Genomic DNA, 20,139 nt, shown 5'->3' on the forward strand with positions numbered 1-20,139 from the left:
TGTCAGCATCACTTTGAGTTTATTCGCAACTATCACTACATTACTGTTAGCATCATTTTGAGTTTTTGAGCAATTCTCATGAAATCACTGTAGCACTGAACTGAGTTCATTAGCAACTCTTACTAAATGACTGTCAGCATCACTTTGAGGTTGTTCGAAACTCTTACTACATTACTGTAAGCATCACTGAGTTGATTAGCAACTATCACTACATTACTGTTAGAATCATCTTAAGTTCATTAGCAATTCTTCGGACATCACTGTCGCAATATTTTGAGGTTCGTAGCAACTTTTACTACATTATTGTCGCATTATTTTGAGGTTCGTAGCAACTTTTACTCCATTACTGTCACATTATTTTGAGGTTCGTAGCAACTCTTACTACATTACTGTCGCATTATTTTGAGGTTTGTAGCAACTTTTACTGCATTACTGTCGCATTATTTTGAGGTTCGTAGCAACTCTTACTACATGACTGTCAGCATCACTTTTAGGTTATTCGAAAGTTTCACTCCATTACTGTTAGCATCATTTTGAGTTCATTAGCAATTCTTACTACATCACTGTCGCATCATTTTTAGATCACTAGCAATTCTTCTGACATCACTGTCGCAATATTTTGAGGTTCGTAGCAACTCTTACTACATTATTGTTTCATTATTTTAAGGTTCGTACCAACTCTTACTACATTACTGTCAGCATCACTTTGAGTTTTTTAGCAGCAATCACTACATTACTGTTGGCATCATTTTGAGTTGTTGAGCAATTCTCACGACATCACTGTAGCACTAAATTGAGTTCATTAGCAACTCTTACTACATGACTGTCAGCATCACTTTGAGGTTGTTCGAAACTCTTACTACATTACTGTAAGCATTACTGAGTTTCTTAGCAACTATCCCTACATTACTTTTCGCATCATTTTGAGTTCATTAGCAATTCTTCCGACATCACTGTCGCAATATTTTGAGGTTCGTAGAAACTTTTACTACATAACTGTCGCATTATTTTGAGGTTCGTAGCAACACTTACTCCATAACTGTAAGTATCACTTTCAGGTTATTTGAAAGTTTCACTCCATTACTGTTAGCATCATTTTGAGTTCATTAGCAATTCTTACTACATCACTGTCACATTATTTTGAGGTTCGTAGCAACTCTTACTCCATCATTGTTGCATTATTTTAAGGTTCGTAGCAACTCTTACTACATTACTGTCAGCATCATTTTGAGTTCATGAGCAATTCTCACGACATCACTGTAGCATTGAATTGAGTTCATTAGCAACTCTTACTAAATGACTGTCAGCATCACTTTGAGGTTGTTCGAAACTCTTACTACATTACTGTAAGCATCACTGAGTTTCTTCGCAACTATCACTACATGACTGTTAGCATCATCTTGAGTTCATTAGCAATTCTTCCGACATCACTGTCGCAATATTTTGAGGTTCGTAGCAACTTCAACTACATTACTGACGCATTATTTTGAGGTTCGTAGCAACTCTTACTACATGACTGTCAGCATCACTTTGAGGTTATTCGAAAGTTTCACTCCATTACTGTTCGCATCATTTTGAGTACATTAGCAATTCTTACTACATCACTGTTGCATCATTTTGAGATCATTAGCAATTCTTCTGACATCACTGTCACATTATTTTGAGGTTCGTAGCAACTCTTAGTACATGACTGTCAGCATCACTTTGAGGTTGTTCGAAACTCTTACTACATTCCTGTAAGCATCAGTGAGTTTCTTTGCAACTATCACTACATGACTGTTTGCATCATCTTGAGTTCATTAGCAATTCTTCCGACATCACTGTCGTATTTATTTTGAGGTTCGTAGCAACTTTAACTACATTACTGTCGCATTATTTTGAGGTTCGTAGCAACTCTTAGTACATGACTGTCAACATCACTTTGAGGTTATTCAAAACGTTCACTCCATTACTGTTAGCATCATTTTGAGTTCATTAGCAATTCTTACTAAATCACTGTCGCATCATTTTGAGATCATTAGCAATTCTTCTGACATCACTGTCACATTATTTTGAGGTTCGTAGCAACTTTTACTACATTACTGTCGCATTATTTTGAGGTTCGTAGCAACTCTTACTACATGACTGTCAGCATCACTTTGAGGTTTTTCGAAACGTTCACTACATTACTGTGAGCATCATTTTGAGTTCATTAGCAATTCTTACTAAATCACTGTCGCATCATTTTGAGATCATTAGCAATTCTTCCGACATCACTGTCACATTATTTTGAGGTTCGTAGCAACTTTTACTACATTACTGTCGCATTATTTTGAGGTTCGTAGCAACTCTTACTACATAACTGTCGGCATCACTTTGAGGTTTTTCGAAACGTTCACTCCATTACTGTTAGCATCATTTTGAGTTCATTAGCAATTCTTACTACATCACTGTCACATTATTTTGAGGTTCGTAGCAACTCTTACTACATTATTGTCGGCATCATTTTGAGTTCATGAGCAATTCTCACGACATCACTGTAGCATTGAATTGAGTTCATTAGCAACTCTTACTAAATGACTGTCAGCATCACTTTGAGGTTGTTCGAAACTCTTACTACATTACTGTAAGCATCACTGAGTTTCTTAGCAACTATCACTACATTACTGTTCGCATCATTTTGAGATCATTAGCAATTCTTCCGACATCACTGTCGCAATATTTTGAGGTTCGTAGCAACTTTTACTTCATTACTGTCGCATTATTTTGACGTTCGTAGCAACACTTACTACATGACTGTCAGCATCACTTTGAGGTTATTCGAAAGTTTCACTCCATTACTGTTAGCATCATCTTGAGTTCATTAGCAATTCTTCCGACATCACTGTCGCAATATTTTGAGGTTCGTAGCAACTTTTACTACATTACTGTCGCATTATTTTTAGATTCGTAGCAACTTTTAGTACATGACTGTCAGCATGACTTTGAGGTTATTCGAAACTTTCACTCCATCACTGTCGCATCATTTTGAGATCTTTAGCAATTCTTCCGACATCACTGTAGTATTATTTTTTGGTAAGTAGCAACTCTTACTACACGACTGTCAGCATCACTTTGAGGTTGTTCGAAACATTTACTACATTTCTGTAAACATCACTGAGTTTATAGCCACTATCACTACATTACTGTTAGCATCATTTTGAGTTCATTCGCAATTCTTACGACATCACTGTAGCATCATTTTGAGATCATTAGCAATTCCTACGACATCACTGTAGCATTATTTTGAGGTTATTAGTAACTCTTACTACATGACTGTCAGCATCACTTTGAGGTTGTTCGAAACTGTCACTTCATTACTGAAAGAATCACTGAGTTTATAGCAACTATCACTACATTACTGTTAGCATCATTTTGAGTTTATTAGCAATTCTTACTCCATCACTGTCACATCATTTTGAGATCATTGGCAATGTTTCCAACATCACTGTCGCATTATTTTGAGGTTCGAAGCAACTCTTACTACATCACTGTCGCATTATTTTGAGGTTCGAAGCAACTCTTACTACATTATTGTCAGCATTACTTTGAGGTTATTCGAAACTTTCACTACATTACTGTTAGCATCATTTTGAGTTCATTAGCAATTTTTACAACATCATTGCAGCATTATTTTGAGGTTATTAGCAACTCTTCCTCCATTACTGTCGCATCATTTTGAGATCATGAGCAATTCTTCCGACATCACTGTAGCATTATTTTGAGGTTTTGAGTTACCTTTGTTTGTAACCTCGTCCCCACTGATCCTGGATCTGCTCGACGTTCCTGCCTGTTAAAAGGAAGGTTTTTATCACCACTTTTGCAGGATGTGCTTGCTGATGGAGAATTGTTGGCTTTGAACTCATTGAACTCAGTCCAAGTCATTAGTTTTGAGCAAACTCATGACTCCTGATGTTTAACTCAATTGTTTGTTAAACACAGAGATCCAGGTGTAGTCCCTCTATGTTCATCCACTAAACTAGAATAGAGTTCTCCTCTTTCCATGGTGGAACAAAGAAGGGGGTGGGTCAATAAGAATATGATCTTTGGACGTTACAGCATCTAAAGACTCAAATCCATATTTCAGGATACATATTTGAGAGGGAGGAAACAGTGATGGGAGGCTGGAGGCTTGAAGGGCTTGATTTTTAGCGGCCAGTGAAGCCACCTTTTGCTGGCTGAGTCCCAGAGACTCATGGAGGCTCTTCGTGGAGGATTTCCATGAGAGAGTCAAGCATCGGAACTTTTTAGTTTCCTGTCAACTGAGTCCAGGATGTCCCCGAGGTCCTTATTGGGTGATGAGGGTGCGCTGGACGGTCGGCTTCTTTTGGGAAGTGGGGTCGCCACGTTACCGGTCCTCCCCACGACGGGTCGGTGGCAGCACTCGTCTACGTTCCCCTGCAGACTTTCTACGGTTCCTTCTTCCAGATTTTATTGATGAGGATTGTTGTGGATGAGAGAATTGAAAATTCCTGACTGCAGTTTGAGGTTTTGATGATTCAAATTGTGTAGATTGGCGTTAAGAAGTTAGCTTGTTAGGATAAATTCAGGTGTGAGCCACCACACTGAATCAGGCACAGGTAGGACGTTCACCCTGACATAGAACATCAACAGCTTAACGTTGCTGGCAGGACTCCAACCTGAGCAGGGACACCCCAATGGATTTCTAGTCCATCGCCTTCACCACTCAGCCTCAATAACCACATTCACACACACATTTGAAGAGGATGGATATTCACAAAATGATCTTAATTTCTGTCACAAGCCCATTTGTGTGAGGTCCTATTTTCTCTTTTTCAGCATTCCTTTGTTTCCAGGTCTCTAATAAGTGCAGAATTACAAAGACAAGCAAGCTGGATCCATCCTGGGCAGGTGATATGAGCCATTGACCACTGGCCAGAGACCCTGGCACAGACGTTGGGGGTGGTGAGAGAGAGCATTTCTACAATTATATTCTACATTTATAGAATTCTACAATCCTACAATTTCATTGAGCAGACGCTTTTGTCCACAGCCACGTACGTACATCACATGTATAGAATATATATGTTCCTCTTTCATCTACTGATTAACCACAAAATGCAGTCAAATGCCAGTAAATTCTGAGCATTTATTCATTATTCATGATTATTTATTATTTTTGAATCCATTTTCACTGTCACTCTTCTGTTCATTTTCAGTTTGATTCATAAAAATGAACAAACTTTGACGTGTTTTCTTCTCTTGTGTGTCAACAACTTTGGATTGGGAATCTCCTGACAAACAGACCACATGACCAGGAGGAAGTGTTGTTGGTGAGTTTGGCCCCTGAGCTCAAGACAGTTGGGACCAATAAAGGACAGCTTCAAATGCAGCTGTGAAGCCTCATTGTCAGCTGGGAGGAACGACAGGTGTCTCCCTCTAGTGGCTCCTCACAGCAACACCAGCCTCATTTCATTCACATGCATCCACCACCTCACTACCAAAGGCCAGTTGGGCCTGGACAGACAGGAGAGTTTCAAGTGTTGGACAAAGGTCTTTAAGATGTTCTTATTAATTCTATAACATCTGAGATTAAAATCTATGGAATTACAACTAACAAGCAGTCAAACACCTGATCAGATGCTCCTTCATCAGGCTGAGGAGAATCAATCTAAACTGGGATGAAGAAAATTAACTGAGAGGAGAAACCTCCTGATTGGATGACATGGACCCACCTGATCCATGTCAGCCTTGTTGGAGCAGAAAGAGGTGGATCAGAGGAATCAGTGGATCAAGACTCAGGTGGCAGATGAAGAATCTCTGTATTCACAATGGAGTCAGAGAAATCTTCCAACGTGAGAGAACGTGACAGACCATTTTATACTGAAGACAGGCTGTGTGTGTGTGTGTGTGTGTGTGTGTGTGTGTGTGTGTGTGTGTGTGTGTGTTTATGTGCAGACTTTTCCCTGGAACAACGTTTTTTATTTGAAGCAAGAAAGCAAGAGCCTCCAGATCAAAGTCAGAATTGATGATGATGTCATCAGGGGGCTTTGATAGTGTATTTATTTGTACCTAGAATTCTGTCTTTGATCTCAGGAGGACATGAAAGAAACTCAACTTTAAAAAGTATATGAGAGCATTCAGCTTGGTTAGAAAACATTTTGACTGTTCAACAGTAGAGTTTGTTAGAAACAGTTTACAACACTCAGAATTAAATTGAAGATACAAAAACCTTCCACACTTAAATCCTGTCTCTAACTTCAAACTGGGGATGAACATTTTTATAATCAATCTGTCTCTATGTGATGGCCCTGCCATGGACTGGTGACCTGTCCAGGATAAACCCCGCCCCTCACCTGAGGGCTGCTGGGATAGGCTCCACCCCCACGAACCATTGCAGATCATCAATAACCAAAGCTACTAAGGAGGATTACAGTTTGTCCTTGCAGGAGTCAGTGACTTAATAGAGTCTAACAAAGGGTTGGACCTGAATGAGACAGTCACCCTTCAACATGGGGCCATGGCAGAGTGAACCAAGAACACTACAATGGGGGTGAGAGTGGAGCCATGATGGATTCACAGTTCATCACCTCCACCATCATGTGGACCACCTGATCACCTCTCTCTCAACCTCTAAATAACTCATTCCCTGACCGGGAATCAAACCCGGTCCGCAGCAGTGAAAGCGCCGAATCCTTGCCACTAGACCATCAGGGACCACACTGAGCTCTCCAACAACAGAGACTATAGACAATGACTCAAGAACACAGGACTCTGTGGTCTCAGTTTGAGATGCAGAGGGTCCACCAAGACCACCAGACACCTCAGCCTCCTAAAGACAGTCCACCCCCAGGATCCTGCCCCCCTCTGCTCCAACTCAGCCCTCCATTCATAACGTGACTTTCGCTACATCCGAACTGCCAAGTACCAACCTACGTCCTCCTGCTACGACCTAAACATGGCGGCACCACTCAGACACCCTAGAAGATTGGTTGGGAAGCACGACCTCTGCTGGCAGAGCACAGACACCGCAATTAGGTAGACAGCACCAACGAAAGCCCCACCTGCTGGCCTGACTGTGGTACTGCACTCCACTCTGAACAAACCCTTCACTCATTCTCTATTATTAAGCACATTAACGCACCTGCACAGGTGTGTTCACATTATATACATATTATATATTTATGCTTGGCCGTTTTTGATGAACTTGGGCGGGACTCTGGTGCAGGGATGAGGTCATGGAGCTGATCTGGGAGCAGTCCTGATGTTAAATGCTGTGATGAAGGACAGAGTGGTGGCAAAATGGGTCAATTTTAAATTGTCAACAGTTTAACGTTGTTGGCAGGACTCCAACCTGAGCAGGGAGACCCCAATGGATTTCTAGTCCATCGCCTTCACCACTCGGCCACAACGACCACATTCACACACATTTGTAGGAGACTGAAATTAGACAATGAAAGTTCATGTCTGCACAGTCAAATATTTTTGTCCTCTCTCAAAGACAAACTATTTGTGTGTGTGTGTGTGTGTGTGTGTGTGTGTGTGTGTGTGTGTCAGTGTTGTGACTGAGCGGTGAAGAAGACGACCTTCTGACTCCATTTTCTTTGTTGCTCTTCTATCAGTTCCTCAGTTTCTCTCATCAAGTGAAGCAGCTTTGACAGGTTTACTTCTCTGTGTGTTCACAACTTTGGTCTTTAAACTCCTGACAAACTCACCACGTCACACATTTGGTGAATTAAAGCAACAAATAATGACATCATGATGATTCAGGTTAGGGGGGCACGGCCTGGAGGCAGAGTGGCCGTCTAGCAGAGTTTCTGGTTCAGTTCTCACTTCAGCTGGTGACCATGTTGAAGTGTCCTTGAGCAAGACACTGAGCCCCTCATTGCTCCTGATGACCAGCATCCAAGACCAACAAGCTTCTGATTGGCTCTGATTCTCTGAGCCAAAATCCAACACAGGAAACAGAAACTCTTGAGGTTGTCTCACTTTTTTTTAAAGAAACTCAGCACAGGACAGTGATAGGAGGCTTGTTTCCTTGATGTGGGCTTCACCTCCACTGTTGTCCACATTTAAATGCTGGCTGATGCTGGTCCCCTGTTGAAACCTGGACCAGACCAGGGACCTTTACACCTTCAGTCTAACGCTGTTCCAGCATTGGATGAAAGAGACTGGTGCTCTCATCTTCTTCAACATTGACTTGTTCTACCAGGACAAGAGAATCTGAGCTTGGATGTCATTTAGCAGTCAAAGGCTTGTTAAACTGGTCAACATCAGCTGGTGTTCACTCTGATGATGTAGCGATGGTCTGGATTCTTCCTTCTGGAGCACCAAGCTGCTGGGAAGAAGCCTGATGATGTCAGAGTTGTGTTCAGTGGCTCCTGCTGGGTCCATTTCTGACAAATGGGCTCCAAAGAGTTCAGCTGTTTCAAAGGCTCAGAGAAAGCAGCACATCATGGTGGTCAGGAGACGAGGTGGCCGAGTGGTGAAGGTGATGGACTGCTGATCCATTGAGCTCTGCAGGCGTGGGTTCCAATCCCATCCTCGTCGTAGGAGACTTTGGTTTCTGCTCCTAGATTCTGGAACGACTCTGAACTGTGAGGCTTTTCAAGAGGAGATCCTGCAGCACCAGAGAGCTGCAGTTCCAGGACCCCACAGCACCACCTACTGAATTGGATGATAAAATGCAGTTCTGGGACTTTTGTTTTTTGGTGACAGCGCCACCTATCGAATTACATGATAGCAAAATACTACTTTTTAACTGTAGTATTAAAGGTTTATTCCACCAAAATACTACTTCCTGTCCTTTAATTTCTAACTACTGTATGAAAGGTTTATTCCAATTCCTCCAAAATACTTTCTAATTTATAGTTTTAAAGGTTCGTTACACCAAAATACTTTCTAATTTATAGTTTTAAAGGTTCGTTCCACCAAAATACTTTCTAATTTATAGTTTTAAAGGTTTGTTCCACCAAAATACTTTCTAATTTATAGTTTTAAAGGTTCATTCCACCAAAATACTGCTTTCTGTCCAACTTCTCAGTTTTAAAGGTTCCTTCAGTTGAGGGCTCCTGGTTCTGTGTGAGGGGTTGAGGGTCGATATGGGATGATGAGGAAGATTTCATGTCACGATGGTCCTGCTAAAGTAACTGAGAGTCATGACATCAAACAATGTCATCAAAATATGCTTGAACTCTTAAAATGGCAATAAAATCTACTGGAATCATTTTACCACAAACACTTTTATTGTGTTTTTGTGAGCATCATTTTTCAAACATTATAACATAAACTTTAAAAGGGTCCATTCACTAACACTCTTACTTGAAGGTAGTCACTGATATCAGTAAACAGCTGATAAAGATTTGTGTTCATGTTTTAATTCTCTACTCTGACCTGTGCTGAGACACTCGACCAGAGAGGAAGACCTGCTCAGCCTCCTGCATGGACCAATTCTGCAGCTCAGTGATGACGACGAGGGATTCAGCATTGAGTTCATTTTAAACTTTTTGGAGGAAACACCTGTAAATTAACCAGCAGTTACTGGTGATGCTTCACAGTTTCCAAGCTCAAACGGCCTCCTGCTTGTTGGACTCACAATTTCCAAAAAATGTAGACATCAAAAGTCAAATCATGTTTTTGTTTTGTTTTTTGTTGTTTTGTTTTTTACTGGAGGAAAACTTCAAATTGTGATGATGTGTCTGACTTAGAAAATGAACCCCCAAAAATCAAAAAGTCTCCTTCTTCTGTGCCGTGATCTCTGAGCTGATCATGATTGATCTCATCAATAATCCTTGGCAGCCGACCAGTCACACACAGCCCCCCCACACACACACACACACTGAGACATGCAGCAGCTCACAGTAACTGCCTCAGTCACACAGCAGATAGACTCCTTTCTATAACAAGATGAGCAGTAGAAAATGGATGGAAGTGATGATGAACTGATGAACAGGTGATTTGTCCAAAAGTCAACATCAGATTCATTTCCCATCTGTGGAAGCAGTTTCATCTTGAGGTTCCAGGTAAGAACAGCCAGCTGTGGGCTGACACACATCTCTTCAGGAGCACTTCTATGCTCCAAACTTGCCAGGTTGAATTGTGTCTGTATTCTGAGGGCAGCAGGAGGACGGAGGAGTGAGGACACACACTTTTGGAACTGAGAGCAGCTGTGTGTGGGATTTCCCCAGCAAAGATAAAACCAGCTCCTTCATGCTGGCTATGAAGGCTCACAGTCACACTGACCCTGCTACAAATACTTTGATATGCAACAGACTGGTTTCTCTTCTGCTAGTTTGTTATCGACTGTTGTCACATTTATGGATCAATTTAGCTGGTAAGATGAAGGCTCCAAAGGACCAGCTGGAGATGCCGGGGATTGAACCCGGGGCCTAATACATGCAAAGCATGCGCTCTACCACTGAGCTACATCCCCTCTGTCAGAGTCATTGTTTAACTGATGCAGCAACACAAACAGAGACACAACATTTTTTTTAATTATTATTCTTCATTTTAGGGAAAAAAGGAAGTCAGCCTGTGATCTCAAAGGCTCTGTGATCTCAGGAGTTTCACTGTGATGTCAGCCCTCACAACCTTAGACCACAGAGGCAAGTCAGGCTCCAGGAAGCTGAGGCTGCTCCGTTCTCAGTCCAGTCCAGAGTGAAGGTTTCCCTCTCAGAAGCTTTCCAATCCAGCCCAGATCCTCTCTGACTAGCAGGAGTCTTTGACCAGGAAATGAGAATTATATTGAATGTCTGCTCATCCTCAGAATGAAGTAAAAGTATTTGTGTTCCTAAAATAATGTACAGATGTTAAGATCAATTATTAACATTGATTGACAGCTCATAACAACTGGTAGTACAAGTACACAGTAGAGACGACTGTAGGAAGTAGCAGTTGTGAGCCTTGAAGAAAATGCAGTAAAGACAGGATGCCCCCATCACATTGTCAGTGTTTCAGTGACTGGCATTGTGAAGAGACTGAGACAAAGTCAGTTATGAATGGAGGGCTGAGTTGGAGCAGAGGGGGGCAGGATCCTGGGGGTGGACTGTCTTTAGGAGGCTGAGGTGTCTGGTGGTCTTGGTGGACCCTCTGCATCTCAAGCTGAGACCACAGAGTCCTGTGTTCTTGAGTCATTGTCTATAGTCTCTGTTGTTGGAGAGCTCAGTGTGGTCCCTGATGGTCTAGTGGCTAGGATTCGGCGCTCTCACCGCCGCGGCCTGGGTTCGATTCCCGGTCAGGGAATGAGTTATTTAGAGGTTGAGGGAGAGGTGATAAGGTGGTCCACATGATGGTGGAGGTGATGAACTGTGAGTCCATCATGGCTCCACTCTCACCCCCATTGTAGTGCTCTTGGTTCACTCTGCCATGGCCCCATGTTGAAGGGTGACTGTCTCATTCAGGTTCAACCCTTTGTTTGACTCTATTCAGTCACTGACTCCTGCAAGGACAAACTGTAATCCTCCTTTGTAGCTTTGGTTCCTTGCAGCACAGAAAGTCTGTTCACTGATGTAGGAACTGGAAAACTTAGAGCTCCGTTCCTTCGTTCCTTCCTACACTGAGCAGAACAAACACAGAACAGAGAGCAGTTCCTCCTACAGTTCTCAGAAAGTCTGAGGGCACCAAAGAAAGGAGGGAAATGCAATCAATGTTGAATTATTTTACATTTCTTATATTTGATCAAAGATAGAACTTAATAAGCTGCCATCGACCTTGATGATCAACTCCTTCACTGTGTGGGAGGTTCAGAGTCCCTGGTTTGATTGCAGCTTTGACCTGAGCAGGTGTTCATCCTCATCTCAGTAACAGGGGACACTTTATCACAGCAGTGGACAAACATCAGCATTCATCACCCAGCAGCTCCTCTGATCAACAGAACAAGCTAAAGTATTCTGAGAAGGAGGGCATGGATCCCTCTACCTCTCATATGCTAAGCTAGCACTCTACCATTGGAGCTCAGTCCCCTTTTGAGCTTCCATTTGAGTTTTCTGTTCCCATCTCTATGGTAACGGTCAGTTTTGACCCACATCTTCAATCAGCTGTAAAATTCACTAAAAACAATTTTCTATCATCCAAGTTGTTTCCATCTCTTGGTTTCCTTGGTAGGCTTCCTTATCCATGGAAATATTGATTTGAATATTTTGTTGTGAGCCTCTGGACCTTTTTTTAATCAGTAAACCCTCGATTTCAATTAAAAAAATGATAAAATGAACCTTTGGGTTTGGCATAAAAGTCTTTTTTTCAGCAACAGAACTTTAATATAAACACTAAATGAAAAGCAGAACAGGCCAGAACACAAACTCTGCTCTGCCGTCCTTCCTGGTTACTGGGCATGGACTGCTGGAAGGGGCATTTTCCTCAGAAAGGGACAAGACGTTCATCCACTCTCACCTCTGGCCCTGGGTTGAATGTTGGTGCAAGGAGCTGCACCCATCTTTCCCAGACATCCCCAATGGGGGCAAGCTTGTCAGTTCTTGCTCCGGTGTCTCTGTCGTCAAATCTGAGGACTCTTGATGTTCGTTGAAAGTTCTGAAGTGGCCTTGTGGCCCGGAAAATATTTCTGCCTGTCGATGCGTCCCAGAGACGATCAGTGGCCTCACTGCAGGATCTGAACACTCCAGGAAGAAGAAGAACACCAACAGAAGCATCCAGGTGTCCCTCATCAATGTCTTTCCACTTGTCACCATGGACTTTTTTTCCTTTGAGGTTTGTCACAGCAATGCTGACTCTTTTTAGTGACAGTGGCATGAACAGAACCATCAACCATAAACAGCTCCAAACATGTCTTGATGTCAGTGCCTCTCGTCACAGCAAACCTTGTGATTCCAGGGCTCATTTTGATGACATCAGCAGCAGCTTCCCTGCCATGTACATCAGGAGATACTGAGCTCCAGCCAATGTTCCCTGTAGTTTTTCATGTGTCTGGTTATCCTCACAAGCTCCCTGAGCTCACTGAGGACCACTGTGAGCACTGAAACTGGGAGACGGTTCCACAGGAGGGGAGCCTGATAGCTGAAGGCTCTGGCTCCATTCTACTTCTAGAACTCTAGGAACCAACAGTAACCCTGCATCCTGGGAGCGAAGGGTTCTAGCTGGATAATAGGGGACTAGGAGCTCTGTCAGGTAGGAAGGAGCCTGACTGTTGAGGACTTTGATGGTAGAAGGAGAATTTAGAATTCTATTCTGAATGTGACAGGGAGCCATGCAGAGAAGCCAGTACAGGAGAGACATGGTCTCTTCTACTAGTTCTAGTCAACACACGGGCAGCAGTGTTCTGGACCAGCTGGAGAGTTTTCAGGACCTACTTCTTCTTTTGGTCACAGGTTTGAAGATACCTGTGGAAGTGAAAGGAAAGGCTGTGAGAGACCTGCCACACCTCTCCAGTGACCTGGGACATGATGGCAGTGGTGGGATTTGAACCCAGATGATGGTGAACTACAGCTGATCGCCATGCTAGCAAACCTCTTTTGTTTGGTTTGGTTGTTGTTTAGTGACTGTGGATGAATACACAGGAGAAGTTGAGCATGAATTTGTGTTCCCTGTTCACTTGAATATCTGCAGGAGTGTGAGGTGGAAATAATACTTGGAGGAGAATGAGAGTTCAGTCTCAGCGCTATGACCTGTGCTGACACTAAAACATGTCAGCCCACAGAACAAAGATGGCAGTCCTCTGGGAAAGCAGGTACACCACACATACATGAAGAAACCCTACAGGAAACAAATATGTTGCCAGAGACTTTTACTCTGTTTTTGTTGTTTACCCAAGTACAGGATTGGAAGGAGACTGATGGTCGCTGTTTGGGTCATGTGACTGAAGTCATCCAGTCACGTGACTGAAGTCATCCATTCATGTTCAAGCTCAGATAAATCCAGGCTAATTCATACCTGCTACTCAATATGGGCCTTAATTACTCTGCTGGAATTATCACTCTGTCTTAAGGGTTTTCTTAATTGTATTAAATCCTCTTTAATTTCCAAGAAGTCTTCCAACTCATTCATTCATGCAAGCCACTGATCCACAAGACCTCATTGATGAGCTTCAACCTGAGACTGATTGTTTCTCGTTGGACGAGACACCCATTCAATGAGACTCATTGTCAGTCCATTGAAATCTACTGGTGTTCCTGGTGAGTTGATTTAACAACATGAGCTGACAGAATCTATGTTCAGGTAGGAACCACCACATCCAGGGGTCTGGACCTTTGAGCAGGCAGAGCCATCAAAGTAGCAGACTAAGCTAGCAGACATTAGCATTGAGAAGAAACTGATACCTGAGCCTACTTTTGGGTCTGGACCTTTGAGCAGGCAGAGCCATCAAAGTAGCAGACTAAGCTAGCAGACATTAGCATTGAGAAGAAACTGATACCTGAGCCTACTTTTGGGTCTGGTCAGGTGATGACACAATAATATGAGATCATTGTCAGACTGACGCCTGCTCAACACTGACCAAACACTATGGCATTGTGGGAAATTTCTGCTTGGCTCGCGCCCATCAATACATATGAAGAAATTTCTCCAGAATCAGAATTGACAGTGGATACAATTGATTCCACACTGGTTTTTTCATTCTGAGTCAGGTGCAGGTGTGGACCTTCAGACACAGCCTGTGTTGTTCATTCAGCGATTTTTCTTTCAATTCCAATCAAAGCCCCACAGCTGCAGAAAGTGAGAGGACAAGCAGGGATGTTCAAGATGAACGCCCAACGTGGGGCTTGAACCCACGACCCTGAGATTAAGAGTCTCATGCTCTACCGACTGAGCTAGTCAGGCTACATCTGAGTAGCTTCAATAGCCTGAAGTGATCAGAGTGAGAGACGCTACAAGCTCTTCATCAGACTCACAGTCACATGAGCCATCACATGATTGATGAATGACCACAAACACCTTCATCTTTGACAAAGAAGTAAAATAAAAGGTGAACCACAGATGAGACACCAGTGGTAAAAACACTAAAGTGCTGTCAAGGAGAAACAGGATACGAGCAAACACACACACAAGTTACAGAGAGAGAACTCTCCCAGAGGGAACCACTCAAAGGAGAACCTAGAGATCATCAGGCTGGATGACCTCATCAACATGAGACAGGTGGATAGGAAACAAGCTCAGAGATGTCAGGAACATGAGATCCAAGTGGTGAGAGAGCAAGAACTGGTGAGGTTCCAGAACCAGGAGTGAGGTGAAGCCTGCATCACCTACTGGGAGCTTTTAGTCTAAGGTTCAACTTGGACTTGAAGGATTTCTGGAGAGACAACGTGCAGGGAGGGAATTTGGAGATGAAGAACAAGTTCCTCTCAGGCTTTAATGGAGTTTTCAGGGGTCAAACAGACCCTCCTCTGATTGGTTGTCAGATGTGTTCTCATTGCACCACAGCCTCCAGGTTGAGGGTTCTGGTCCGAGTCAGACACATTGACTCTGATGCTGCTGAGCCTGAAGGGAGGATGAAGAAAGGAGTGTCTGAGAGAGCTTCACCAGACAAACTGTCCAGTTGAACAACAAACACTAGTCAGTAGGAATGTTGCTGCTGGGACCCTGATTCAAACCAGGGTTGCTGCAGCCACAACACAGAGGACTGACCACTAGAGGATCAGGGCCTCCTGGAGGCTGAGGTTGGAGCTGCTCTGTCTTTGTCTCACTGAGAGATCAGAGACAATTGGAGTCCACAAAGAAATCATTGAGAAATCAAGGAGAGATCAAAGAAAGAATTCTAAGATTAAAAATAGAACTCTGAGATCAAAGGTTGAAGTTCCCCAAGGTTCAGTTTTAGCTCAGACCCTCTTTAATATCTCTGTACTGCCACTTGTCGTCAGGAGACTCAGTATAAACCTCCACAGTCCTGCTGATGTCACTCAGCTGGACATCGCCGTGTCTCCCGGTGACTCAGGACCAGTTGATGTCCATTAACCTGTCATGGAGGCAGAGAACAAAACTGAGGTCTTAATTAAAGCTGGAGGCAGTGTTGTTAGGGCCTGAGCCTCCTTCTGTCCACTGCAGAAAAGTAGCAGGAGTCGTCCTGAATCCAAGGATGTATTTTATGAGAGCGGTGGGACTTGTAGTTTAGGAGGTAGAAGCCTCAGTGTGACACCAAGTGAGAATCAGAGCTGAGCGCTGAGCCTATAAGAGCCCCTCCCCCGCTGCTCTCTGTCAGAGTGGAGAGGAGAGAGGATTTTTGGAGAGTTTGTTGTTTGAAAAAGGCTCATCAATCCCCAGATTGTGGTCAAAAGTTGAATGTAACATATTTTAGTAGGCATTTTTGTCAGGAATGTAGTGAAGTTATTTGTGAAGTGGAGAGAGTTACAGTGTAGACGAGAGAAGCGTCAGTTTGAGGCTATGTGTGTCTGAGGAGAAAGCCTCCCATTGGTTTACATTGTAGGGTGAAAAGTGGGTCCTGGACTTTGTCATGACTCAAACAATTTGTAGTTGGTTTCTGTTGGTTTGGTTTGCTTGACTGGTTGTTGTTTGTTGACCTTGCATATCCATATTTTGGGTTCTGGCTTGTTCTGCTTTTCATTTTGTGTTTGTATTAAAGTTCTGTTGCTGAAAAAATAAATCCAGGGTTTAGTGACTAAAAAAAGGTCCAGAGGCCCACAACTAAATCTTCAAACCAATATTTCCATGGATAAGGAAGCCTAACAAGGTCACCAAGAGATGGAAACAACTTGGAGGATAGAAAACTGTTTTAGTTTATTTGACAGCTGATTGAAGACGTGGGTCAAAACTGACCGTTACCATGGAGATGGGAACAGAAAGCTGACACAAGAGGAAGGTTCCAGCTCTGAAAAAAGAGTTTGATCAAAATCTTGAACTGCCAGTAGAAATATCCTTTTGTATGTTGACCTTTGTTGACAGAAGTCACTTTAGCTTGGCAGTGACAAGAATGGCTGCTAGCTTGACAAAGAACTGCACAAACCAGGTTCAAGCTGGACTTTGGACCCTGGTATCTGCAACGACTCCATCAACTCCTAATCTAGCAGCTCTGCTGGGTCCAACTATTTTACAGAACATTTGACAGACCTGTGGAGCAGTGAGGACACACATGAGTGGACCTTTGCTATCTGGGTGTCCTCCAGTCACGTGACTGAAGTCATCCATTCATGTCAGTGATGTCACTTGGCAGGACTGTCATTGCCGTCTCATTCCAGAAAAGAATCCAGACTCCACCTGTGGCTCCATGATCACTGATGGACCTCTGGTTGGAGGCTGGACGATGATGTTTGGACTGGAAGGAAAACTCCTTGTCCAAATTCCATTGTGTTCAAGTTTAAAGTCCCACAATAAGAAGTAGCTGAATCTGACAGGTGGAGGTTTGGAACTACAAGATGGTGATGTTTTCTTGACTTGATGCTCTGACTGTCAGGGTGGATGACAGCTTCTTCTGCTGCTGCATCTGAGTGGCTAGGATTGGAGGTTTTACCTCCCCAGGTTGTTTGGTTCCAGGGGAAATTTTAAAATTCCAGTCCCCAACCTTGGCTGTTCTGAACCTCTTCTCCTGAATCACTCCTGAGCTGCAGCAAGAACAAATACCAGTGCCAACCAGATCAACTTAATGGCTGCTAACAGCCTCAGACACTTGATTTCCATCAATCTGGAGCCAAGAAGGCCCTCACCTGTGGTTCTCCTCCAGGAGGGTCCAGGTTCTGCCATTGTGGCTCCTGGTGCCACTGCCAGAGAGCCTCAGCTGCACACTGCAACATTTCAACAGGAGATTGACATTCCTTCAAATGTCCTGACATCTGATTCCAATGGTTCTGTTCCATATTTATATTTTAAAATCAATCACACAATGAAAGCTGCCTCAGCTGGTTTAAGAGAGAGAACAAGCTAAGAGATCTGAAACCAGTAAAATATGCTTTTCTGTGTGCAAACTAGTGAGGGGCATGGAAGGATATTTTACCACCACTACAGAACCCAGACTTTAGTCATGTGATGAGATGGAGACTCTGATTATGAAGTTAATGGACAAAATGTGACGTGTAAGAAAACACATTAAAAAATACTAACTAAACTAAATAAATAAATAAAGAAGCAGCACAAATAACGTTTTCTTCTGCACAAATTTACTGGTATTAGACTGTATTTTTGGTCAATGAGTAGATGAAAGAGTGTCACATATATATTATATACATGTGATACATGCACGTGGCTTTGGACAAAAGCTCAATGAAACTGTAGGATTGTAGAATTATTTAAACGTACCAAGTGGACTGTTTCAGGTTTCTAGAAGACGCTTCAGCTCTCATCCAAGAGGTGTCTTCAGTTTTCTTCACTGATGGGAGGATTTATGGCTCTAAGGGGGCGGGACCTTCTCCAGAGGTGATTGACACATGTGAGCTCTGGGTGTCAGAGTTGTTTTGGTCAGGTTGTGAAAGGGAAGTTGACTCAACTGGTATCTGTGTCAGTTAAAAGCCTCACAGTTCAGAGTCTTTCCATAATCTAGGAGCAGAAACTAGAGACACTTGCGACGAGGATGGGATTCGAACCCACGCGTGCAGAGCACAATGGATTAGCAGTCCATCGCCTTAACCACTCGGCCACCTCTTCTGCTAACAGCAACCCTGACCTTTGAAACAGCTGAACTCTTTGGAGCCCATTTGTCAGAAATGGACCCAGCAGGAGCCACTGAACACAACTCTGACATCATCAGGCTTCTTCCCAGCAGCTTGGTGCTCCAGAAGGAAGAATCCAGACCATCGCTACATCATCAGAGTGAACACCAGCTGATGTTGACCAGTTTAACAAGCCTTTGACTGCTAAATGACATCCAAGCTCAGATTCTCTTGTCCTGGTAGAACAAGTCAATGTTGAAGAAGATGAGAGCACCAGTCTCTTTCATCCAATGCTGGAACAGCGTTAGACTGAAGGTCTGAAGGTCCCTGGTCTGGTCCAGGTTTCAACAGGGGACCAGCATCAGCCAGCATTTAAATGTGGACAACAGTGGAGGTGAAGCCCACATCAAGGAAACCAGCCTCCTATCACTGTCCTGTGCTGAGTTTCTTTAAAAAATGTGAGACAACCTCAAGATTTTCTGTTTCCTGTGTTGGACTTTGGCTCAGAGAATCAGAGCCAATCAGAAGCTTGTTGGTCTTGGATGCTGGTCATCAGGAGCAATGAGGGGCTCAGTGTCTTGCTCAAGGACACTTCAACATGGTCACCAGCTGAAGTGAGAACTGAACCAGCAACTCTGCTAGACGGCCACTCTTCCTCCAGGCCGTGCCCCCCTAACCTGAATCATCATGATGTCATTATTTGTTGCTTTAATTCACCAAATGTGTGACGTGGTGAGTTTGTCAGGAGTTTAAAGACCAAAGTTGTGAACACACAGAGAAGTAAACCTGTCAAAGCTGCTTCACTTGATGAGAGAAACTGAGGAACTGATAGAAGAGCAACAAAGAAAATGGAGTCAGAAGGTCGTCTTCTTCACTGCTCAGTCACAACACTGACACACACACACACACACACACACACACACACACACACACAAATAGTTTGTCTTTGAGAGAGGACAAAAAATGTTTGACTGTGCTGACATGAACTTTCATTGTCTAATTTCAGTCTCCTACAAAAGTGTGTGAATGTGGTCGTTGTGGCCGAGTGGTGAAGGCGATGGACTAGAAATCCATTGGGGTCTCCCTGCTCAGGTTGGAGTCCTGCCAACAACGTTAAACTGTTGACAATTTAAATTTGACCCATTTTTCCTCCACACTGTCCTTCATCACAGCATTTAACATCAGGACTGCTCCCAGATCAGCTCCATGACCTCATCTTTGCACCAGAGTACCGCCCAAGTTCATCAAAAACAGCCAAGCATAAATATATAATATGTATATAATGTGAACACACCTGTACAGGTGCGTTAATGTGCTTAATAAAAGAGAATGAGTGAAGGGTTTGTTCAGAGTGGAGTGCAGTACCACAGTCAGGCCAGCAGGTGGGGCTTTCGTTGGTGCTGTCTACCTAATTGCGGTATCTGTGCTCTGCCAGCAGAGGTCGTGCTTCACCACCAATCTTCTAGGGTGTCTGAGTGGTGCCGCCATGTTTAGATCGTAGCAGGAGGACGTAGGTTGGTACTTGGCAGTTCGGATGTAGCGAAAGTCACGTTATGAATGGAGGGCTGAGTTGGAGCAGAGGGGGCAGGATCCTGGGGGTGGACTGTCTTTAGGAGGCTGA

General features: G+C 43.3%; 3 non-coding genes across 3 annotated transcripts; 1 reads left to right on the plus strand and 2 right to left on the minus strand.

Moving 5' to 3' along the window:
- Window positions 1-10,339: 10,339 nt before the first annotated feature.
- On the minus strand, window positions 10,340-10,411 carry trnaa-ugc (transfer RNA alanine (anticodon UGC)). The gene has a single exon. It is a non-coding gene; the product is annotated as a tRNA-Ala (tRNA).
- Window positions 10,412-11,148: 737 nt separating this feature from the next.
- Window positions 11,149-11,220, plus strand: trnae-cuc (transfer RNA glutamic acid (anticodon CUC)). The gene has a single exon. It is a non-coding gene; the product is annotated as a tRNA-Glu (tRNA).
- Window positions 11,221-14,672: 3,452 nt separating this feature from the next.
- Window positions 14,673-14,745, minus strand: trnak-cuu (transfer RNA lysine (anticodon CUU)). The gene has a single exon. It is a non-coding gene; the product is annotated as a tRNA-Lys (tRNA).
- Window positions 14,746-20,139: the final 5,394 nt, after the last annotated feature.

Source organism: Aulostomus chinensis, chromosome 1 (genome assembly GCF_037954235.1).
Source record: "Aulostomus chinensis isolate RoL2024-O1b breed Wild chromosome 1, RoL_Achi_v1.0, whole genome shotgun sequence".
In the NCBI taxonomy this organism is placed as follows: Eukaryota; Metazoa; Chordata; class Actinopteri; order Syngnathiformes; family Aulostomidae; genus Aulostomus; species Aulostomus chinensis.